Genomic DNA, 14,563 nt, shown 5'->3' with positions numbered 1-14,563 from the left:
GTGTTTGAAGGAGACACACTGCAAGTCATTTGCAGTCTCCTCTGCAGCTTCTTCACCAGCGGAGCTTGAGCAGCCCTTGCTTGAATGTTTGGATTTGTTCACAGAAAGTATTTTTACAATGCGGCAGTTCTGGGTTTTCTGCTTTTTTAAAAACTAACATGCAGCCAGAAGTGTTGGGCTCATACACTGAGCTTTGCAAGACAAGGACTAAAGAAACTTGTCTAGATGGGCTTGACTGGGGAGGCACTGAGAACACAGAGCCCAGCTGACTGCTGCTCTGGGCGGAGGCACAGGAGCCTTGCCCAGTGCCTGGCAGTCACTGCCACGGGCACAGCGGAGGATAGGGGCATCTTTGGGGGCAGCAGAGTGTTTGCCCTGTCCCCCCCGGGGCAGGGCAGCTGCTGCAGGATCACTCTTTATGCATAGATTAAAAGAAAAAAGTGCTCCTCTCTGAGCTTGCTGCTTTGTCTAAGTCTTGAATGATTTTCTGTCACTAGGTATCAAACTGCAGTTGAAAGGATTTCCCGTTGACATTTAGCAGTATTAAATTACAAAATAACCACAAGTCAGCCACTCAGTATGATATAAACAGTGGGATTTGACAGAGCTTTTTCTGGCCTTGGGGACCAATTTACTCATTTTTACAGTCCCAACTCCAGTCATCCACTGGTAATGCACAGTGCCTTTTGGACACCACCTATTTGGAATTAGAGACACATATGGCAGAGTGTAATTACCTATTTACTCTGCTGCTGAATCAGCAAACTGAGGCTAGTTAACATTACAGCTCATAAGCCCCTTTCATAAACATGGTCAGTGCTGGAACTGAGCAAAATTAATTCAAAAGAAAGAAAGAATTCCTCTAAAAGGGAAGCCAAAAAAATCGGATGATTTAACAGGGAAAAAATGGACCCTCAATGCTTTCTGTAAGGAAGAAATCTGAGGAACCCCAGCCAGGCTTCTGGGAGGAGGGGCCTGGAACATCGTTTATTCCCACTGGTGTAAATCGGGAGTAGCTGTGGAAATGTCTTGCTGAAAATCTAAAATAAATGAGAGGGAAATCAGGCACATTGGCCAGAGCTCCGGCTCAGCTCCCTGAGGAAACAGGCAGCTGCTCTGAGCTCTGGGCTCTGCATCCTGCCACCCCATAGGGTCCAGCTCCTGCCAAGCTTTGTGCTGACTTTTGGGGCTGGGCCGTGAGTCCCACTTGTTTGCATCGAGGATTTTTTAGCCCCTTGTCAGCTTTAGCTGTGGGCTGAATGTGCACAGGTCCTGGGTGAACACCCCCGGCTCGTCTTCTGCCCCCCCTCGCAGCCCTGCCCTGGTTAACAACCGGCGGCAGAGAGAGCTCTGCAGCTCCGTGAAGCTCAAACGTTTCCTGGTGAGTAAATGCAGAGCAGCCAAGCTGGGGAACGCTGCCCGGGCAGGAACACTGCAGGGAGGCACCGCTTGGCTGGCACGGCACAGGGGCTTCCCCAGCCCGCGGCCACGGAGAGTCCCAGCCGGTGGCACCCGGACAGCCCCAGCCTGAGGTGCTTCACCAGCTGCAGAGGTGGCACTGGTGGCATGTGGAGGAAAGGGTTAACTCCCACCAGTACCAGCTGCTCCCAGCAAGAATCCAGGAGCAGTGTCCTGCCCTCTGGGCAGACCAGCCAAGGGGAATCTATCCAACGGGTAACTGGATCTCCCAACCCTGTGTCTCAAGGGCACTGGGAGCTGCTCTGTTCCTGTTAAGTGGTTCATGTGCGGCACTCCGGGGAATTTCAGTGCCCATCCACTCTTGGCTGCAGGATCTAATGGATTCTGCCTTAATCCAGGCACTGGCATGTGGGTGTGGGTGTTGTGTCTTTGTTCCTGGGGTTTGCATATTCACAGTCTCTGAATATGAAGCATCACAACAGCAGAGCTCTTCGGGACATGACTGGAAATGTTGTGGAGCGGAAGAATGTCCCTGTCAGCCTGGGGTGTGGGAGAGGTGCTCCAGCGTTCTGTAAAGTTTGCCAAGTTGCAGTATGACACGTGTCGGGCTTGTGGCTGAGGAGTGGGGAAAGGTGACCCTTGGGAGGGCAGGGAGGGCAACTGAACAGCTCGGACATGGAGCTGGGTCTCTGCAAGGACAGTGTGAGCCCCTCGTTCCTCTGGTCACTCCAGTGGCATGCAGGGCTTGGCAGCAGCTTGGCCGGTCAAGGGCAGGGGAAGGAGGCAGCTTCCCCTCCTCTCCAGATGTGCCAAACAGGCAAAATAATAGGAATCTAAGCTGGCAGCAGAAAAGTGAGAGATGCTTCTGGAAAGCACCATCTAAAGCTGTAGGAACATGTTTCTCCTCCCACTGACTCTCAGGGCTTTGCAGTGATTAAGATGCATCACTGCCAGGACTCCTCTGTAAAGCTGCTCTTAGGTGGTTTCCCTGTGGGACAGGGTGAGGTACAGGACTTCACAGGGATCTGAAGTGAGATAGGAGATGAGGTATTGATCCCTGGCTCCATCCCCGGCTGGTCCTGGCTCAGGTGTCTCTCCTGTGGGGAGCTCTGTGGGTTCTGGTGTGGAAAGCACCCATGAGCTGTGCTGTTCACAGGGCAGGTGGTGGCACGTTGCTACCCCTGGCCTAATTTGAGTCTCACATGGCTCCTGCTATTCCAAAATGGAAAGGAGCCATTTTAATTTCCTCCCTCTACATCAAATTTGCCATGGTGACCAGTCACTGCCACTAACAGAAGGAAGAAGACATACCGTCCCTCTCACTGAGCTGAGGCCTCATTTGCAAAAAGGGATTGTGCTGGGCAAGCTTCTCTGTGGCTGCTGCTTGGACCGCTCCTGCCTAATGCATGTGCAAGGCCAACCCCATGGTGTATCTCCAGTTGTGGAGGCCTTGTTTGGTACAAGCAGAAAATAACACAAAATTTCTTCATTTTTGCCCCATCCTCCCTGCACGGGGACTGTGTGGAGGAGGAGGAGGCTCAGACCATAAAGCTGGGCGGCAGGACTTGCATGTCTTTAGTCTTCCCTCTGCTAATATTCTCTCTGCTAGCATAGATTTTAACCTGAAGCATTAGTTTCTCAATCTGTAAAACAGAGATGGAAACTAGAAACCTCACAGGAATATTCTACACACTTCAGATGAAGTTTGTCTTATCTGAATTCACATCTCCCTTCCTCGTCCCCACAGCCTTCTATCTTTTTCTTTCTCTGTGATTTCAGATAGAAATAAATCTTGTTCCAGGCCTAAATTAAATGACTGCTCAGAAGTCAAATCCCATCTGTGGCATGCCCTGTGACCTGGCAATCTTCCTTTCCATCTCTTGAAGCTGGCAACATCCCAGAGTCTCAGGGAAGTTCTGCAGAAGGATTGTCAGGCTCCTGGGATTTAGTTTAGATCAGGATTTCCATCCCCAAAACCTGTTTTGGGGGGAAGGGAGAGAAGAAAGCAGTTTAATGCAGAGTTCTAAATTTGCCATGTAAAGTCCATACGCTAAAACTGTGAAATAGTATGTTTTATATTGGAATTTGTTGGATCCTCTTAAAGGCTGTGGAAACTTAACTACAAGAAATCCCCTTTCTCCCACACTTGCTTTCCCTGGGTTCTGTGTTCTCTGAGCATCCTGTCCTGGTGTGTGACGCAGCCGCTGACAGTGGTGGGGAAGGGGCTGCAGTTTGGAATCCTGAAACTGTGAGAAGTCTGATTTTTATCTCAAGTAAGTTCTATTTAATACCAGCACTTAGAAGTGTCTGAGCGCTGCACCAAATGTACCTAAAGAACGCGGAGGAACAAAAATAACAACAGGAAGCTGTTACAAAAGCAGCAGGAGGTGAGATTGCGCCAGGGCAGGATCAGGCTCCGGCCCTGCTGCCCAGCAGTAGGAGTGCCGGCACCATCCCCACAGAGGGAGACAGAGTTGGGAGCCACTCCAGGACTTTTCCATGGGAATTCAGCAAGACCTGTTTTCTGATGAAGCTGAAGTTGGCAGCACATGTAACCAAGCCAAGGAGTTCACTCCAGAACATGGTGATTTTTAATAAAGTCACAATTGCTGCTCTGTGCTAAATGAGTCATTTTAAAGTCAGTCCCTCATAAAACAATCACTTCCCAGATCCTGCTTCCTTCTATACATGTCTCACCAGCACAGCATACTTTTATGGCATAAACACCACCTTCGCTTACATTGCTGCTCAACAGTTACTGCTTGTTCTCAGCGATTTCTTAACAGTGAAATCCAGGCCGTGCACAATGCCAGGGAACAGCATGCTGGGAGGAAGGGCCGGCAGCATCTCACATCCAAAGGCAGGGGCGGGAGCCGCTGTTCCGGTGACAAGTGCCCTGCTGTGTGCGTGTGACACCGCCCTGCTGGGCACAACGGGCCCCTGTTCCCTGGGGCCGGGGCCGGGCCGTGCCCTCCCGGCCGTGCCCTCCCGGCCGCAGGGCTCAGCATGGACACTCATCTATCTCATCGCTTTCTAGTCCACTGATCTTTTACAAACTTTGGCAAACTGAATTCGGTGTTGGAGCCTCTTTCAGCTGCCTGCCAAATTACATAAAATTATTTAAAATTGGCCAGTGAGCTAAAAAGATGGGGGTGGAGGAGCTGGGGGGAGATGACAGATGGATGGTGTGAATGCAGGAGTCTTGCGTCCTTAGGAAGCCAGGCTTAAAACATTCAGGAAACCGAAGAGGTCTCTGATCCATGAACCATTTTGTTCCCAGGCACTAATCTACCCAACCAAGCAAGCTGTTGAAGTGCAGGATGATTTAGTTTACTTTGTTTATTTGCTTTTTGAGGAAGTGTGGGCCAAAATGATGGTTGAGAGTATGGCACGTCTCGCATTATTGACTGCGGATCACAACCTTGTAAAACAGCATTTTTGTGAAATACACTGTGAGCATTTGTAACCTGAACACAAACTGCCAAACACACGTTCACACAACTCTGGTATTTGGTTTAATATGTATATATTTTCTTTTACAATTTGGGCCTAATGAAAAACATGTGGTTTGTGCAGCGTAACAGGAATAATAGAACTTTGTGCTGGCTGCGTCGGTTCCTGCTGGGCATTACCGACCGCATGTGCTCTCTTGCTGCCTTGTGACTCCAGATAGTGTGGAATGACTTGAACATGTTCCTCATCCCCACCCAAACCTGAACATTGTGGTTTTCAAAAACGCTGTTGTCTTGGCAACCTTCCAGATCCTTTCTGGGCATTTAAATCTTGGCTGAAACTAGTGGAGCAAAAGCACGTTCCAAGTATTTTCCCAGGCCTCTAGCACAACACCTGACTGCAACGTTGCTTTATTCCCAATACTTGATTGCTTCAGTTGTCTTTGCTCTTCTTTCAGCAGCAGTGGCACCCCTGTGGTACCTCCCTGTTTCCTTCCGGTTTAAAAGAGAGCCCCATATCTACCCAGCATTTGAGCCAGGGGCACCAAAACATTTTTGTTCTGTGGTTATTCACATCTGAGAACTGCAAACAGTGAGGACAGTGATGCTTCACGGGTTCTCCAGAGAGCTGAGTCAGCACTTTCAACTTCCTGAGTGGTACAGACTTAAGAGGGCATGAAACAGGGCTGCTGCTTTAGAAATGGCACAGAAACCCTACAAATGCAGAAAACTGCTCAAAGAAATGTAAATTTGAATGAGAGCCATTGAAACACACAGGAAAATCTTTCATTGTGAATGTAAATTTAAACAAAATCGTCTACCTCCTGCCTTCCCACACAAAGGAAACCTGCTGCCTCTTCCCTAGGAGAGTGTTTTACCAAGCTCATATGAAACTCTTTTTACAACATCCCTTTGTCTCTCTTGGAGCCTGACCAAGAACTATAAGCCTTTAAAGAGAGCTTTTTGCTTGTTCAGGCCCAAGGGGAGTAACTGAGTATAAATAATAGATTGGCCTCTTCTGTCTCCAGCGTTTCTGTTCTGCTGCTCCTCACAGACACAACCTGGGAAAGGTGTGGCGGTGCCTGCAGCAACTCAAGAGCAGTTATCTGGTCTCCCTCGAAGAAGCACGATGATAAAGTGAGAAACAGCTGACAGGACCAGAGCTGGTATGTGCAGCCCAGCGGACATGACGTTCCAATTTTGGAAAACTGCAACTGGGGAGACTTGCTAGCTCGCTGGACCTTGCTGCTGTTTTCCATACAGGGAGCCTCGGGAGCACAATGTCTTATCTGTCCAGCCTGCTCAGCAGAAACAGCCCCTTAGCCAGGCAGCTGATGGTCAACAATTAATACCTTTGGAGCATACACCTAGCTAGCGAATAGTGTTAGGGATTTGCAATGTACAGACAGGCAACATGAATTTGTTTCTCCAAGGTGAACAGCTCTACCATGTCGTCCCAGAAAGCCACAGTTGTCACTTGTTTTCAGTTTTGCCAGTGTTGCATTTTCTATGTCATCCTTGCCTGTGAGCAGCACTGTTGTAACCCCAGGGGTCTGAGCTGTCCTGCTTCTCACCTGCCCCACTCCCACCCAGCCCTGCCTTTCTTCTCCTTTTATCTTGTGCCTTCTCAACTGTTAAAACCCACCTCCCCACCTTTGCTAACAGCTACCCTTTAACAGTTGTCTCTTCTCCCTCAGTGTCAGATTCTGCCTTGAATTGTCAAGTTTGACACTGGCAGTTTGTCAGAACTCCCCACCCGCTCCTTCTCCACTGCTGTGGGTTGTAGGAAAGGGAGATAGGTGCTGTTGGAGAGTCCCAAAAGGAAAGTCTGTATTTATCTCTTGGCAAGCAGAATTAGGAAGCTGAGGGAGAGTATACAGACTTCTGCTTTCTCCTACTCCTCAGTTCCCTTCTTGGTCTCTCTGGGCAGATTAAAGCTTTTGTGCTGTTTTTACCAAGGTCAGCGATCTATTCTTTTGTATTTGCTGTTCTCCACTCAATTAGTTGAGGGCATTCAACATGGATTTTTCATATTTGCATCGCAAATTCCAAATGATCCATGAAAGGCAGCTGTTCAGAAACTTCTGAATTCATTATCCCCAGTGTCTCGAAAGAAACTTTGCCAGCCATTTGACTGGGGCCCTGTGTAGTCAGTATGATAGGAAACTGTCAGTCATTTATAGTCTGCATTGAAGAATTAATGTGATGCTGTGGCATCTGGTTTCCATTTTACACTCCCTGTAGCCTCTTCTGTATCTGACTTGCCATTTACTAATAGTTGTGTTGACTGATCAGTAGATGGAGAGCTGTGCAGCAGCACCCCAGGCCTTTGTCAGCAGAGTCATCACAGTCCTTCCACTCTCACTGCTGTGCACCGTGGAGAACAGCCCATGCCAGTCCACAGCACCCTCCCCGCTCCAGGGACATGGGCTGGGAGCGGGTACAGGATGCACAGGCACAGGTACAGCTGCAGAGCACTCCTGATGTTCTTCTGTGTGACACGCGTGTGTGCAAACACACCCCACAATCACATGCACAGAGCTCCTAGCTCTGCATTTCCACCCTGTGTCTCAGCTGCATTCCTTGCTGCAGGAACAGCATGGCTGAGAGCCAGAGCCTGCTCTTGCTTTCTCCGCTCTTTCCTTCCCTCCTTCCCTCCTTCCTTCCTTCCTTGGCCTTGCTGGGTGTGACAGGCTGAACACAGTTGTTTATTGCCTTCGTTTCCCCATCTAATCAGAGCTCTTTCCCCGACATTATGCAGCTCAGCACAAGTACTCCAGGTGGGATGAATCCAGTTCAGTGCCCTCCTCCCACCCTTGGCTGCTCCTATCACTAATGAACTGCAAACAACGATGTTCCCCATGTTCAACCTTCACCCTGTCCGATGCATCCATAATCTAAATATAGGCCATAATTATTCCGCTGGCGTCTGTTGGCCCATTGACAGAACTGACAGTGGCAGAGGTCAGGAGACCCTTTGCACCTTTAATATATTAACCATTATTTAACCATTTCCCTCCCACTGATTGTTACAGTCTCCCTAACACCCAGTAAATGTCTGGGTTTTGTTCTTTGGCTGTTCCAAAGCTGTTCCTTAGTATGCTCCATTCCTTTACCACCGAATGCTGATTATTTTCTTCCCTCTAATTGGGACACTTGGTTTGTTTATCTGGTTGTGCAATCAAAATGTGAACCCAGGATGCTCTTTTCCAGCCAATGACCTGCATCTCCCCCAGATGCAAATCCCAGTGCCTGAGAAAATGAGTGCAGGAATCGATCTCTTGGCCAATGCACTGTTTCCATGTTGGAAGCAGAGGCACTGACTTTCCATATTATTATTTTTATGGCCCTGTGGAACAAACAGTTGAATATGGTGCTGTGGGAGTGAACAGTGGGGAGAGAAACTAATTTGTGCTGTAAGTAATTTGATCGCAAATCATTTAGAGAATGTAAATTGTAGAGGAGAGATGTCACTCCTGGCAGAAGGTCGCCTGTGTCACCTGTCAGACAGTCCCCAGTGGCGATCATGAAAATTTCTTTGTGGGATTATTAATAAATAAACATAATGCTCTGCATTTCTGCAGCACCTTTCAGTGCAGGAACAGAAAGCACTTCAACTTTAAGAGCTACGCTCTGTAATTATTTTAACTTCCTTTCAAAATACTATTTTAAAGGTTAAATTTGTAATTTGTTTGAATGTTTGAATGTTACCATCATAAGATGGTATTAAATTTAAATGACATTATTTCCACCTCCACCCCAGCTCATTTTGAGCTAAAGTGCAATCTCCATTTGACATCTTGATGAATTAAGTGAAGTTACAAGTCATTGGTTCTGAGACATACTATAAGTATTTGCAGTGCAGTAGCTCTTGGAAAGTACAACAGTGGTCAGGAATCCAATGTGCTCCTACAATGGACAAAGTTTTTGTCCCACAGAATTTATAGTTTAGTTCAAAACTACGAGCAGCAGTAGAAGAGAAGGAAGGTTGGAGGTTGAAACGGTCAAGGGCTGTCCCACAGCACACAGGACACGAGGTTATGATCATAAAGTTGTTGTGCTGTCAGTCAGTGTGCAGTGATGTGTTGCCGCTCTGCCAAAGGATGGGCCTTGGCTCTGCACCTCGGTGTGGGCATCCCCAGAACTGTCCACAAGCGACAGGAGCACCTGGGACAGGCAAAGAAAAGATGGAAGAAGAGCTGTTGATGTTGTATGATCCCCGTGTATTCTGCTACCAATAGTGCCTCATTTTTCATTTGCATTCTTTTGTCTCTGTGGATCCATATGATTAGTCTGAAATGTAAAACCACCCACAGCTTTCTCTGGGCAGGAGTCTCCTTTTGTCCTGTTTTTTTTTTTCACAACAACAAGCACAGCTTGGGTCCTGACTCATGAGTACAACCCAAAAATCCTTCAGTTACCAATCTGTCCTGCTGCCATTAAAGTTTATAGCAAAATTCATCCCACTTTCCTTAGCTGTGAAATGATGCAGCGTTGGTGCTATGAATCAATTTTCAGAGCAAAGGAAGAGAACAAATTGCAAAAGAAAAGTATTACCCAGAATAGATTCCTCAGAAACGATTCCCCATGCAAGGGGCTGGGAATGGGAAGGTGCACGCCTGCAGTGTCTGGCAGGGTCACCCTCCTAACATCTGGCTGTGAAAGCTGGGGAGCTGTGCCAGCTCCTTTGGAATAACAAGGCGAGCTGATGGAGACAGAGCTGTGCATTCCTGTGAAACTCGCCCGGAACACTTGGAAAGGGTCACCAGGAGGAATGTCAGCACAAACAGGGGCAGGGCCTAGGACTGTTAAAGCCAGAGCTGCTCAATCTGGCTTCAATTGCCTTTCTCCTTCTCTTTTCTCTATTTCTTTCTTCTCTCCTCTTCTCTGGCTGCTCAAGGGGAGGCATTTGAGCCTCACTAATGACCAGGGACACTATATAAACGGTATAAACTGTATAAACAGAGATCAACTTAAGGCAGGTCATTAAGAAAACAGGGAGACAGAGAAATAAAGCTTGTGTCTTGCTTACACAATAATGAAGTACTTAGAAGGGTTTATCTTCACTATCAGCTTAACATATGGTTTGAGTTCACACCTGGGCCCAGGCTCTGCAGTTACCCTGCTGCTCTGCGGCCCCAGCCCAGTGAGCCACATTCACACCCTGCTCGGAGAAGTGAGAGGGAGGCACCTGAATGAAGGTGCTCCAAAGCCCAGCAGCAAGGGCAGGGCGAGCTCTAACACCAGGGCTTAGTGGCAGCTCCAGACTCGCACAGCTGGAGCAGAGGGACAGCTCCAGGGACAGAGCTGCAGAGCTGCAGAAAGGAAAGCGTGAGTCAATATTCATCCATATATTCATGATCTGTAGGCTTGGGTGCTGTGATGCTCATTATCTAGGCATGACCTTAAAAACTGCACTTGATTGAGAACACGGCAGCCCATCTGCTTGGCAGCACAGGCTGCTGGGGGCCTCACCCCAGCACACTGCTCCCTGCACTGCTTCTCTGCTCTGCTGGAATACAGATTGAGGGCTCAGGCTTCATCTCCAAACCTTTGGCTGGGGCTGAGACAAGGCATCCACAACTCTTTCTCTCTCAGGAGCACAGTGAGTGCTACCTGTGTGTGCAGGACACATAGCTTACTCTGTGTCTCAGCTCCGTACAGCAAACTTTCTCCTCCTCCTCCTCGCCCCAGAATGAGCTGCAACCACAAGACTGGGTGCTTGAAAAACTCCATCTTCCACTTGTCCTTCCACAAAAGCAACAGTAGCAGCTGCTGCACAGCCCCTGTGAGGCAAAGTGGAGCTCCTGCTGTAAGCTGTGTGCAGTTGGGGTGGTGTAGGTACCACCCTGCAGCCAGCCTGGGTGTGACAAGGACAGTGTGCTAAGGCCGAGGTGTTCCCTCCACTGGGATGGAACATCTCTCCCAGCTGTCCTCTCCATGCAGCACAATGAACGAATTCATGAATGAAAATGCACAATTTCCTGCTCGATGAGAAGAGGACAACAAGCCTCTTCCACTTTTTCTGCACTGCCCCGCCCTGGTTTCAACTGACCAAAGAAATTAATGAGAACTGTTTGCTGCCACTTCATCATTTCAAACACACAACCAGCAGAAAAGAGGAAGCGATTTTCAGTTTTCTGTCCATGTGAAAAATCCTTCTGCTCCTTCCTCCAGACACCTTCCCGAGCCTGTTTTTGAGCATCCCTTCTTCTTTAAAGGAAAACGTGTCTTTCTTCTAAGCAATTAAACTCTATAAAAAAGGCCATTTTCCCCATCATACTTTCCCATCTCCCCTTTCCTGGATGGCAATCACATCCTCCAGATCTCACGCTGAGAAGGATATTCTGCCACTGGTCACATCTGGTTCCCTGATGAGATCTGCAGGCGGCCGGGCTGGAGCTTTCTGAGTCACGTGGTGGCTCTCGGTTCCTTATCTGCCCCAACACCAACGCTTTTTAATCTCCCTTGATTCTGTTTCTCTCCTTTCAGAGCACGCTTATCAGTTTGAGACTAAACTGGTGCACAAATGCTCATGAGATCAATCTACAGATCTTAAATATGGTACAAAAGAGGTGTTTCTGTGAGCAATCTGTTGGAGAGATTTTGTGCTGCCTTTTCGCCTCGTTCCACGCTGGTATGCATTCCTTCAGCATTAATGCTTCCTCTGGGACCCAACCTTATGGAAATCTGAGCCGGAGCGTGCAGGCTGCAGCCGCTCTGTGGAACTCAGCCTGCGTGGAGGGAGCTGCAGCCCTGCCTGTGGAAGGAGGAATCCACAGCCTGGCTTCTCCAGCTACTGCTGGAAGACTGGCTCTCCTTAAACCCTACAATTTACATTTGAAGAAGAAGGTTATTTTGGGAATGTCTTTATTTTGTTTGTTTGTTTGTTTTATGTTGCTTTTCGTCCCCTGAAAAATAACTTCTAGCAGTCTGCTCTCTGTGTGCTATTAGGAATGGAAAATAAATAAGTCAATAGGCATATATTAAGTCAGTAAGGCCAGGAATTTATCGATAATGGACTGAGGATGAAGGATACAGTGACAGTTGCATTTAGCTCTCAGAATAAAGTAAATCAATCGAATTGACTGTATGTTGATTTAAAATCCTTAAAGATTTGGGTCAAGATCATTCTAGTTTTCCCAAAACAGACTTGTAAATCTCCATGCCCACAAGTAACACAGGAATATTCCTGGTTTAATGTTCTCAGCCCCTGATATTACAGTGCTCCCTTGCTGTGCTTGGCTCTGTTGGATCAATTACTATGAAGTGGCCTCACTCCCAGTGGGTCAGTGCTACAACATTGGGCTGTAAATAGTGAGGAGGCCATGGGCGCTCTACAACCTTGTGAGTATTGGCTATGAATGCATTAGAGGTATAAAAAATGATTTCTTTGTGTTTTAGGTTAAAAAATAAGTTATTTAAAATACTTTTATTTAGGTAATTCTCCATTCCTTACAGACTTACAGCAACGATTAAGAATTCCTTTGGACAATTGAATCAGTGCAATTTTAAGATGTGCAGATTAAGATGTACATCAACTCATCCTTGAACTGTGTAAAGTAATTAACTGATTAAATGATATGATTAGCTGGGATCTGTGAATGATGCAACCCTCATTTAGATGTGTGTGTATAAAATACAATTCTCTACTTCAGGAGATTTGGTCTGTGGCTGTTCCTACAGACCCTGAAACACATAAGAAGTAACGTAAACATCTGAAAGTTCTCACTTCAGAGGTTGTTTGAAAGAGAATTTCACACAGAACTGTAGCACAGATATGAATAAAAGTCTATTTCTGTCAAGACTTAATTGAGGAAATTTAATTTTCTTTCTTAACTGAATTGATGTTGATAATTTAAATTAATTCTGTCTGGTCTGTCTAATTTAGCCATGAAAAACCTGGATCTTGGAGCTGTGCACAAGAATGTAGCAGATTTTTAAAACCAGCTTTACTGAATAGAAAGACGGTAACTTATGGCAGCCTAACAATAGATATTTCTTTGTTGTTTTGATGTAAAGCACTTAAGTTCTTCCATCTCAATCCACTGACATTCTCATTTTAAGAGAAAGAAATGCATTTTTGCAAATGGTACATCAACAGACTTTGGGAAAATTGAGTTTGGAGAAAAAAAATGGAATTAATTTTGTTTCTCTAAGCACTTTCCCATGTTTCAGATTTTGTACTGATAGATTGATGATATGATTTGCTTTAAAACCAGGTGGCCTCTTAGTTTCCATCTGTTGTGTCTATTGCTCTGTCTCTAGTGAGAAGCATTGCAGAGCTGTGCAGGCATCTGCACCCCGGAGAGAAGCTCTGCGCCATCAGAAATGCTCCAGGAGAGAGAATCGACTTTCTCTGTCTCTTAAATGTATCAGAAACTCAAGTCCTGGATCTTGTTTATATTATCCCAAACTAGACACAGTGAATTTCTATTAGCTAGGTGTAAACAGCTTTATAACAAAACCAAAACTGAGCGATGTTTCCAGAAGAAACAGTTAAAAATCTTCCCAAACAACCACAGCAGTTTCGGGTCTCTCTGGATGCTAGAGGTGGCACTGCTTTAGCAAGAAGGTTTTCCTAAAAGTATAAGTTTCTATGGATAAAAGCCATTTGAGCAAAGATCTGCCATCATGTTCCAGGTTCTGTAAAACACAGAATTATTTTGAACTATGTAAGTGGAGCCTGCTGGAAAAAGTGACTTATTTGAACCGAAATGTCTTGGGCAGCAGGTTCCCCGCAGCTCTGGTGTACTTTGAGGTGATGCAATCAGTCGAGGGAGAGGGGACAGAGCAGCAACACGCCACGAGGGCTGCAGGCATTTCCTTGGAACACGGGCAGAGAATGCAGAGTGGGGCCTTTCCCGCTGCTCCCGGGAACGTGCGCAGCAAATCCCCGGCGCTGCGGGGCAGGGCGGCACCGTGTGCCGCTGCCTGCTCCAGACAGCTGCAGCACACCTCGGGGGACTGGGAAACAGCGAGGCCGGGGCGTGGACAGCGCGGTGAAACCACGGTGCTGTCCGAAGGACAGGGCTCGCCCATCGCGGGTGCCCGGCCTCAGGCCGGGGGGCTGGGCTGACCTTCCCCCTCCTGCTGGGGCTGGCTCCGTGCTCGCTGCCAGGGCACTTCAACTCGTCTGCCTTACAGCAGTGATCAGAAAGAAGAAAAAGCGCTTTAAAGTAGTATTTTTATTAGCAAAGGGCTGCATGGAAATGGTTAGAGCGGCAAAGGTGCTTTTGCTGGCACAGCGTGTTTCATTTCTGAGCTGCTCTAGGGCTGCTGTTCACACTGTGCTGTGCCAGCGCTGGGAGCTTCCAGTCGTACCAGCAAACATCTCCACGAAAGTTTGACAAAAGTGACAACAGTTGACAAAATAGGAGCAATTGCCTTGGTCCCGAGCCCCGCTGCTGCACAGGGACCACCGCGGCTGAGCCTTGCTCGTTTGGTTTGTGTTTATTGCCACGTTCGTGTTCACTTGTGAAAAAAAAACCTGTTGAATTTGAAGTTCAAATTCAATCTAGGTCGAGTACCCATGTCTTAATTTGCAGACTGATGATTTTCTATCCCAAAAGCTGGACAGATTTTGGAGCCAAACCCGTTCAGGCCGGTTCGTGCAGGAACTCGGCTGCGCCGCGCTTGAGGCCCGAGGCTGCGAAACGCCTGGGCCGGACCCGCGATGGGTCCCGCTCCGA

General features: G+C 47.5%; 1 protein-coding gene across 1 annotated transcript in view; it reads left to right on the top strand.

Moving 5' to 3' along the window:
• The first annotated feature begins 1,267 nt into the window (after positions 1-1,267).
• Positions 1,268-14,563, top strand: part of NEK6 (NIMA related kinase 6) — a 58,048-nt gene continuing 44,752 nt past the window's right edge. The window contains exon 1 of the mRNA XM_005421234.3: positions 1,268-1,381. The gene's annotated coding sequence lies outside the window, so the exon portion shown is untranslated. The remainder of the gene's footprint in view (positions 1,382-14,563) is intronic.

This window comes from Geospiza fortis, unplaced genomic scaffold (genome assembly GCF_000277835.1).
Source record: "Geospiza fortis unplaced genomic scaffold, GeoFor_1.0 scaffold27, whole genome shotgun sequence".
In the NCBI taxonomy this organism is placed as follows: Eukaryota; Metazoa; Chordata; class Aves; order Passeriformes; family Thraupidae; genus Geospiza; species Geospiza fortis.
The sequence above is the reverse complement of the archived record's forward strand: the minus strand, read 5'-3'. Positions and strand labels throughout refer to the sequence as shown.